The sequence below is a fragment of the Procambarus clarkii genome, chromosome 2 (genome assembly GCF_040958095.1).
Source record: "Procambarus clarkii isolate CNS0578487 chromosome 2, FALCON_Pclarkii_2.0, whole genome shotgun sequence".
Classification (NCBI taxonomy): domain Eukaryota; kingdom Metazoa; phylum Arthropoda; class Malacostraca; order Decapoda; family Cambaridae; genus Procambarus; species Procambarus clarkii.
In genome coordinates, this window is record NC_091151.1 from 34,699,589 (window position 1) to 34,709,226 (window position 9,638).

The following is a 9,638-nucleotide window of genomic DNA, read 5'->3' on the forward strand; positions in this document are numbered from 1 at the left end:
ACTCCTGGAAGAATGGTAGACAGTTGGTTTGGAATGGCTCGTGTATTTCAACCCTGGCTAACATCTATGTAGACTTCAGTGTTGTCCATCCGGGTGGTGCTGCCACTCACAGGGAAGCGGCTAAGTCTCGTTAATACAGAGATCTAGATCACTACTGTTTTATCCCCATTGCCTCGAAGATGCTTGGTGCCTGGGGTAAAAGAACCACTAGTTTTTTAGAGGATCACGGTTCTAGGCTACTTAACATAACAAGCGACCCTATAGCCACCAGCTTCCCCTTCCAGTGCCTCAGCATGGCAATTCAGTACAGAGTGAAAACGCAAACTGCACCCATGGTTCGTGCCCGACATCTGAGGAGCTGGAAGAACGCGACAGTCTGTGACAACAAAATTTTGTACCTTGCATGTAACCAATGTTGTGACTCATTTTGTGTTATAAAGTTTTAAATTTAATAAACTAAAAAATTACAAATACTGTATATCAGGATAGTAGAAGAAGACAATATGGGAGCGTATGTGGGAACCCCACCAGATTCCCCCAGATGCTACATGTCTTCGTCTTCGAGGCCAAGGGTCTCTTCAAACGCAGCCATACTTTTTTTGTTCTAAACCTATAAAGGCAGTGTACAAGTTTCTTTACTATAAACACTTCAACAACTCTTATAGTAAAAAAAAATATCTATCTTCATCTCCTTTCTAAACTCAGCCAGTTTCTCTAGCCCCTTGCGATCTTTACATTAGTTTTCGATCTTATTTTTGTTAAGGATTTAAGGCATGACAGTTTTATAATATCTTTATTGAAATGCATACACCATTTGCAAGAAAAATACATGGTATAATTACAAATATACTGTAAACACTCACTAATAAAATTTTGTTACATAAATTGGTTAGGTACAATTATGTACTGTATTGATCAATAATATATTAATGTTACAATTATATTTAATTCATCTGTCAGCAAATTTTATTAACAGATACTAAATTAGTGTTATATTTTCGGTATTTTCTGAGAGTACTTAAAACACTAATACTTTAATTTTTGTTTTATTAAAACAAAAACAAATAGTTACAGTATATGTAAATTTGTTACCATTAAAGACAAATAGGGGTTTGCAAAATATTATTCAAAAATATCAAAAGTGCAGTATCTTCTTCTTAAATACATCTTTCGTTCTAAATGCAATCTAAAGTCGTTCAGATGGCAACAATTCTAAGTTTAACAATTTCAACTAAAAAACACAATTTTAATTTAAGAATGAACACAGAGAAGCGCCAAAAAATTGGGAACAAATATAGTTTCCCCCATTGTGGGGAGGACAAGAGGCGTGCTAAGCTAATGAAGGTCCCCCAGGCCAATAACTGACCTTGCCCAGGATGCATCCCACAACAATTGCCAAATTCCCAGGTACCTATTTACTGCTAGGTGAACAGATGCATCAGATATAAGGAAACGTTCCTAAAAGTGTCTTCCTGCACAAGAATTGATCTCGAAAACAAGCGGTTCAGAGCCATCGGTGCTGACCAATTTGCTACTCTAGGGATGTTGTCTATACCAAGATGCCATTTCATTTACTTTATGTTCTTAACTCAATAATTTGCCGATGCTTTTATATTTTGTTCATAACCATTGCATCGATATAATTGTTAAATACTAGAACCTCTTGGCTAGAATACTTAAACTTAATGAATGCAATCTACAAAAAAATTAAATTTCTCCTAATTCACAACAAATGCTATAGATACATACACTGCATGTGTTAGTATTTATATAATCAAGTACTAATGCCATTGCAAACAGTTTTAAGCATATTTCATGTGAAGAGAATGTTTTAAATTGTTTTGAATGTTTTAATTGCCTGTTTTAAAGTTGGTCTTCATATACGACTCAGTCAAGCGCTTAAAGGCATATAGATAATAAAAAGCTTTTAAAAGCCACTTTTAAGCAGGTATATAAGCAAAACAAATCAAGATAATTACATTTCACAACTCGTAAATGACATCAACATAATAAATGAATTTAATTTGCTTATGTAAAAGACAAATAAAATTGCTCACCAAATTGCTTTGTAGATTATAAAATAAATTATATTTGAAATCAAATGCTTTATGTTTATAGCTGCAAAAAGCATAATTGTAATAATAAATGTAATAGTAATGGAAAAGCTTTCTAATGCATAATTCGCTCTCTGTCCTCGTCAAGGCCTCTAATGTTAGTGGCTCTTAGTTAGTAGCTTGTAGTACTAATTTCATTCTCTCAATTTGGCTCTCTCGTTCTTAAGTTACATAAGAGACCTGCAAATAATTCACTCATCATTTAGATCGTAATACACTAAATTGTTATTGGATATCATGTGTGATTTACAACATTGTAGTTTCCCTGTGTTATGGAAAGGAAGCCTGTTCGGCTTTTTATTAAGGTCCCTTAGTCAACGACCGTCCTTTCCAAGGATGCAACCCTCAATATCAACTTGGTACCTACTTGCTGCTGGGTGAACAGAAGTATTGGGTGTAAGATAGCATGGCTAAACATCATGCCCTGCCTGGTTGTGAGTCCAATGCACTAACCACTCCACTAGAAGCAATTAAGATTTGATGTGGGAGTGTTTAGTTTCCCTTAAATTTATTCTCACATTATGAATACTCTACTTGAATAAGAAATAAATACAGTATCCAAGTTCTAATTTAAGTAATCACCAACTTTAAAGTACTTTAAACAGTAAATGATATTGATAAGCAAGTCATCGTTTTGCAGTTTTATTGATAACCAAGTCGCAATAATGTGGCAGAAAATGTTGCTCAACACGCACATGAATAGGATGGAAATTGACAACGTTTTGGTTCATCCTGAACTCTTACTGAATCATATTGCGACTTAATAAGGATTCAGGACAGACTGAAACACTGTCACCTTCTTTTCATGTGTGCGAGTCGGATTATCAAGTTATTATTCTGATCATTTCCAACACAAGAAACTAACCTTAAAGCTACTCAGCAGCCTTAATTTGGCCCCTCATTCCAGATTACATCCTATTTTATCAAGAACATTTTATTGCTGTGGCTTCTGGACAATGACTGACTTGGCACCTGCAATGTCAAAGAGTTCCTTGGAGTTGAAAGAAGCAATAATCTTGCGCTCTCCATGAATACGTGGTAGAAAGTTAATAGTGTGAGTAAACAATTCCTTAGCTGGCACATCACTGAAAAATATATAGAAATGTGGCTATGTAACATAACTTATGCCACACAACAAAATGACAGAACTAATACAACATTTGCAATTTTAAGGGGGTACTAGTATGTTCCTACTAAACTTCTAAGGTATGGACTATGGAATTTCACTTCTTATGTGGAATACCCTGTACTGTACTTTTAACTAGGATGGAATACTTATTTTTTGTCACTCGTTATACCAAGAGTACTGGTATATTGTAAAATTATACCAAAAGTGTTGCAAAATGAATCATTGATTTTTCCTACATAAGCAGGAACGGTGATAGTAGTTATTAATCTTGTTTATGACCCACAGATGGCGCGGTCGTCACTGCTCCGGGCTCGGACGCTGGATCCGGGTTCGTAACACCCTCAATGGTCTTTTTACTCCCTTCCTTCTGGTATCTTCTCCACTCTCGATGTCGACGATCTTACCCATTGCTGTCAGGGTGATGATTCGCCTCTCCTTCAACGCCGGCTTCAACTTGTGATTGATGCCGTGTCGTCTTGGGCCACCAATCGTGGCTTCAAGTTTTCTGCAACTAAGACTTGTGCTCTGACCTTTACTCGGAAGCAAGTCAGTTCTTCGCCCCTCTTTGTCACTTTATGGTCATTCCCTTGTGTACAAAGACTCTGCTAAGCTTTTGAGGTTACTCTTTGACACTCGTTTGTCTTGGTCGCTCCATAGTCTCTTACCTCCGAGTAGAATCCCCTAAGGCCCGTAACCTACTTAAGGTTTTGTCCCATACTTCTTGGGGAAGTTGATAGGCGCACATCGTCTCTTTATATTCCTCTCTCGTACTGTCTAAATTCGATTATGGTTGCCCTGCTTACTCGTCTGCTTCTCCTTCTACTCGTCGCAGTCTTGATGGTCTGCACCATACAGGGCTGTGTTTCAGCTCTGGTGCCTTTCGTTCAACTTCTAACCACAGCTTGTTTGTTGAAACTGGCTTCCATCTCTCCAGGACCGCGGTAATCACAACTGTCTTCCCTACCTTGTGCGGTCCTTACAACACCCTCACTTTCGCCTATGTTGTGCTTTGACTTTTACCACTCCTGTGGTCCCTGTTCCTCTTTACCTCCCTCTTTCTGTATGGTTGTCTCAGCTGCAAAATTCTCTTTCAGTTAGTATTACCAATATTTCTCCTCGTATTGTTCCGTCCTTGCCCCCATGGAGGGTCCCTCTTCTTAAATTTTGTAAATCCCTAACCCACATCACTAAAGCTTTTACCCCTCTTGCAATTCTGAAACACCTTTTCTTTGAACACTTTTCTTCACACTTCCGCTCTATTTCCATCTTCACCAACGGGTCTAAGTCTGCTGACAGTGTAGGTTAGTCTGTTTTTTTTTATGACCACACATATGGCTGAGACTCAACATTGGCTGTTTCTTATCTCCAGTAGATTTAAGACAGTAGAGTTTTGCTGGGTTCCCAGCCAAATTGGTCTCTTTAAATGAGCGTGTGAACGCCGCCGCTAAGGAAGCTCTCTGCACTTGTCCCATCTCCCATAAAGGTATTCCTTATTCCGACTTTTACCCAGTTATTCTTTCCTCTATCTTTGCCCGTTGGCAGGGATGTTGGTCTTCTGTTACTAGTAACAAACTGCGTACTCTAAAGAGTAGTGTGTCCCTTTGGCTTTCTTCCTACCACCGTAAGAGGCGGAGGGAAACGGCTTTGGCAAGGTTGCGTATTGGCCATAAACGCTTAACTCATGGACACTTAATGGAGCGCTGGCCTGTTCCTTAATGTCCGAACTGCATTGTCTCTCTTATAGTCGTGATATTCTTGTTGAATGTACTGACTTCCAGAACGAGCGTGTGTCTTGCTTTTCGACCGTCTCTCACGGTCACTTGTCCCTCGATAGAATTCTTGGTGAATTGGATACTTTTGATATCGTTCGCCTTATGCGTTTCTGTTCTCATATTGTCATCCTTAGTGATATTTAGCGCCCTCTGATTATTCCGCACATTTGATGGTGCGACATAGCCTTCCCGACTTGGTGTCTTCTTTTAATAATTACTTACGTACTTGCTAATCTATCCCTATCTAACAGAGGGTATCTGTGCATGGGGTTCATCCAAGAAAAATTACCTCAAGCACATCATCACCTAGCAAAAATCTGCTATTAGAACTATAACAAACTTTTCAGGCAACACACAGCCTCTCTGTTTAAATCCCTAAACGTGCTAAACATACACTCACTCCACACATTTGGAACTGTTAAGCTTACCTGACTGCCAATGGAGTACTTGTATGTCTTCTTCCCTTTCCATCCCCAGTCACTGGTTGGGTCCTCATGCCAATGAATTACATCAGCATTTACTTCAGTAAACACAAATGGGGTATCGTAATTCAGACCAATGTCACCTCGTCTGATGGCCTGTAACGAAGCTGGTCCACACTGCTTCTTGTCTGGAAAAAATAATGCATTGTTTATATTTAATATTTTCAAATAAACCTTGCGCATGGTTACTAATTTTACTAGTAATATTAACAGTGGTCCAACATAGAACCTTTTCTCATTAACAGAAAATGATATATTGTACACATTACCTAGCATGTTCTAAATTAACAACAATTATGTTAACAGACAGCACTACACATATAATCCAGTACTACATTGAAAACAAATCGGCCAACTGAATCTACTAAGAATTAATGTCCGAAATGAAATCAAATTTTGCGAACGGTAACACCTAACCGTGTACTACCATTAATAACTGCCTTGTCAAAATTTAATATAAATATTTTATATCTGTTTAATCTCTTCAATTTAAAATTATGTACTATGAACTTTTGTAAAGTTTACAGTTTCTAAATATCATGCAATAATTGTTATATTCTAATTCTTATTCTCTCCATTAACTCAAAACTGTTATATTGTCTCATGTAGTTTAAGAATTGCCCCATTAAGTTTGCATACAGATTATGTTTTCTGTTTTCAAAATACATGTTTTTAAAATTTGTATGTCGTACCCAAAATACTCTGTATTAATGGCTTTAAGCAATACTTTTGTTACTTATGGATCCTCCACTGTCTTGTATCATTTTTGTATATGTGCTCTTGCCTATACCTCAACAGCCATACTCATGCTTTCTGTTCCCGAGAGTGTATTCTCCATGTACCATATTCTCCTATAGCGAAGATACAACAACACTAATACACTGCTCTCATGTACTAATGATAAAATTTCTGTTGTCTGGGACAGGAAGCCTGTATGGTTACTTAGGCTTGTCCTGAGGTCCTCCTCTCGGTCATCTACCGACCTCTTCCAGGATGCAATCCACAAAAGTTGCCCAACTCCCAGATACCAATATACAATTAAGTAACCATAGGCATCATGTGAAAGGAAACATGCCCAACCACTTCTGTCCTGCCCAGGGATCGAATCCAGGATCCTTGACTGGAAATTGAGGACATGAACCACTGTACTATATATTTTGTTCTATTATACTGAAACATTCCATACAGTTCCAATATTTTATAAAACTATAATTTTTAAGCCCCAAAAGTTTTATCTTTTCTGGGTGAGCTTTCCTCTGTGGCTCCCTTTGCCGGCCACCGCTTGCTCAAGGAGTCCCCAAGGGTGACCCACCATGCCCAGCCACCGCTTGCTCAAGGAGTCCCCAAGGGTGACCCACCATGCCCAGCCACCACTTGTTCAAGGAGTCCCCAAGGGTGACCCACCATGCCCAGCCACCGCTTGCTCAAGGAGTCACCAAGGGTGACCCACCATGCCCAGCCACCACTTGCTCAAGGAGTCCCCAAGGGTGACCCACCATGCCCAGCCACCGCTTGCTCAAGGAGTCACCAAGGGTGACCCACCATGCCCAGCCACCGCTTGCTCAAAGAGTCACCAAGGGTGACCCACCATGCCCAGCCACCGCTTGCTCAAGGAGTCACCAAGGGTGACCCACCATGCCCAGCCACCACTTGCTCAAGGAGTCCCCAAGGGTGACCCACCATGCCCAGCCACCGCTTGCTCAAGGAGTCACCAAGGGTGACCCACCATGCCCAGCCACCGCTTGCTCAAGGAGTCACCAAGGGTGACCCACCATGCCCAGCTACCGCTTGCTCAAGGAGTCACCAAGGGTGACCCACCATGCCCAGCCACCGCTTGCTCAAGGAGTCCCCAAGGGTGACCCACCATGCCCAGCCACTGCTTGCTCAAGGAGTCACCAAGGGTGACCCACCATGCCCAGCCACCACTTGCTCAAGGAGTCCCCAAGGGTGACCCACCATGCCCAGCCACCGCTTGCTCAAGCAGTCCCCAAGGGTGACCCACCATGCCCAGCCACCACTTGTTCAAGGAGTCACCAAGGGTGACCCACCATGCCCAGCCACCGCTTGCTCAAGGAGTCCCCAAGGGTGACCCACCATGCCCAGCCACCGCTTGCTCAAGGAGTCCCCAAGGGTGACTCACCATGCCCAGCCACCGCTTGCTCAAGGAGTCACCAAGGGTGACCCACCATGCCCAGCCACCACTTGCTCAAGGAGTCCCCAAGGGTGACCCACCATGCCCAGCCACCGCTTGCTCAAGGAGTCACCAAGGGTGACCCACCATGCCCAGCCACCACTTGCTCAAGGAGTCCCCAAGGGTGACCCACCATGCCCAGCCACCGCTTGCTCAAAGAGTCCCCAAGGGTGACCCACCATGCCCAGGCACCGCTTGCTCAAAGAGTCCCCAAGGGTGACCCACCATGCCCAGCCACCGCTTGCTCAAAGAGTCCCTAAGGGTGACCCACCATGCCCAGCCACCGCTTGCTCAAAGAGTCCCCAAGGGTGACCCACCATGCCCAGCCACCGCTTGCTCAAAGAGTCCCCAAGGGTGACCCACCATGCCCAGCCACCGCTTGCTCAAAGAGTCCCCAAGGGTGACCCACCATGCCCAGCCACCGCTTGCTCAAAGAGTCCCCAAGGGTGACCCACCATGCCCAGCCACCGCTTGCTCAAAGAGTCCCCAAGGGTGACCCACCATGCCCAGCCACCGCTTGCTCAAAGAGTCCCCAAGGGTGACCCACCATGCCCAGCCACCGCTTGCGCAAAGAGTCCCCAAGGGTGACACACCATGCCCAGCCACCGCTTGCGCAAAGAGTCCCCAAGGGTGACCCACCATGCCCAGCCACCGCTTGCGCAAAGAGTCCCCAAGGGTGACCCACCATGCCCAGCCACCGCTTGCTCAAAGAGTCCCCAAGGGTGACCCACCATGCCCAGCCACCGCTTGCTCAAAGAGTCCCCAAGGGTGACCCACCATGCCCAGCCACCGCTTGCTCAAGGAGTCACCAAGGGTGACCCACCATGCCCAGCCACCGCTTGCTCAAGGCGTCACCAAGGTTGACCCACAATGCCCAGCCACCGCTTGCTCAAGGCGTCACCAAGGGTGACCCACCATGCCCAGCCACTTGGACTGGTTGGTAAAATGACAGCGTCGCTTCTTGCTGGTCAGTGTTCAATCCCCGATGTGCCAAGTGGTTGGGCGTCGTTCCTTCAGTCCATCCTCCCATCCCAGCTCCTATCCTGTCCTCGTATCTCTTCCATGTGTTATATACAGTAGTTGTTAGTGGCTTAGTATTTTCTTGTAATTCCCCTTCCTCTCCACCAGAAAGAGGCATTCATTACATTAAGCACTGGATTTTAGGGAAAATGACTTTTAAACCCATGAAAATAAGAAACAGGGTAATGGTGATGGTTTTGAAACAAAAGCTAATGAATGCTTACTGTCGCTGTCTTCCTGAGGTGTGGCATCAATCGCCTGCCAACCTCCGTAGCCCGGTGGAAGGTCATTTCGAGCCATCCACACATCATTCCACACATGGTAATTCCAAATGGAATCATAATTATCCCGATTAGGTCCACCTTCAATCTTGTTTCCCTCTTTGTTAAAGAACTTGTCAATAGTGAGGGAAGAATTGGTGTCATGAGCAGAAACAAAGTTGGTGACGGACCGGCAAGGGATTCCCAAAGCTCTACAAACTGTGGATGTGAAACGGAGAATGAGTTGTGCATCATCTGTTATCCCAATGCATTAAAAACTTGATTAACAAAACTTTGTTTATTCCTAAAATGCTGTTCATAACTAGTAACTTTACTGTACCTACTAAAAAATCACTAACATGGTCCTTTGGATATTTTGTGAATACAATATATTTATGTTTATACACAATATTGAATTTATAGTAAACACACAGCATGCCAAATTATATCACAATATTCATGGTCTATGTTGTGTAAATTATAAAAATGCAAAGATAATAAACTTTTGTAACTGTAGTCTTACTTGTAGTAACAACAGCAGAAAAGACCCAGCATTGTCCATATTTAACAGGTTTATATCCATTTTTTCACAAACTCTTCTAAGATTCTGACACTTCCAGTCCATTCGAGTGGGCTCGTACCGTCATCGTACTTCCCTTCCCATCGTCCT

The 9,638-nt window shown here is 42.9% G+C and overlaps 1 pseudogene; it reads right to left on the reverse strand.

Moving 5' to 3' along the window:
• Window positions 1-3,010: 3,010 nt before the first annotated feature.
• LOC123762365 (hemocyte protein-glutamine gamma-glutamyltransferase-like) overlaps window positions 3,011-9,638 on the reverse strand; it is a 12,695-nt pseudogene continuing 6,067 nt past the window's right edge.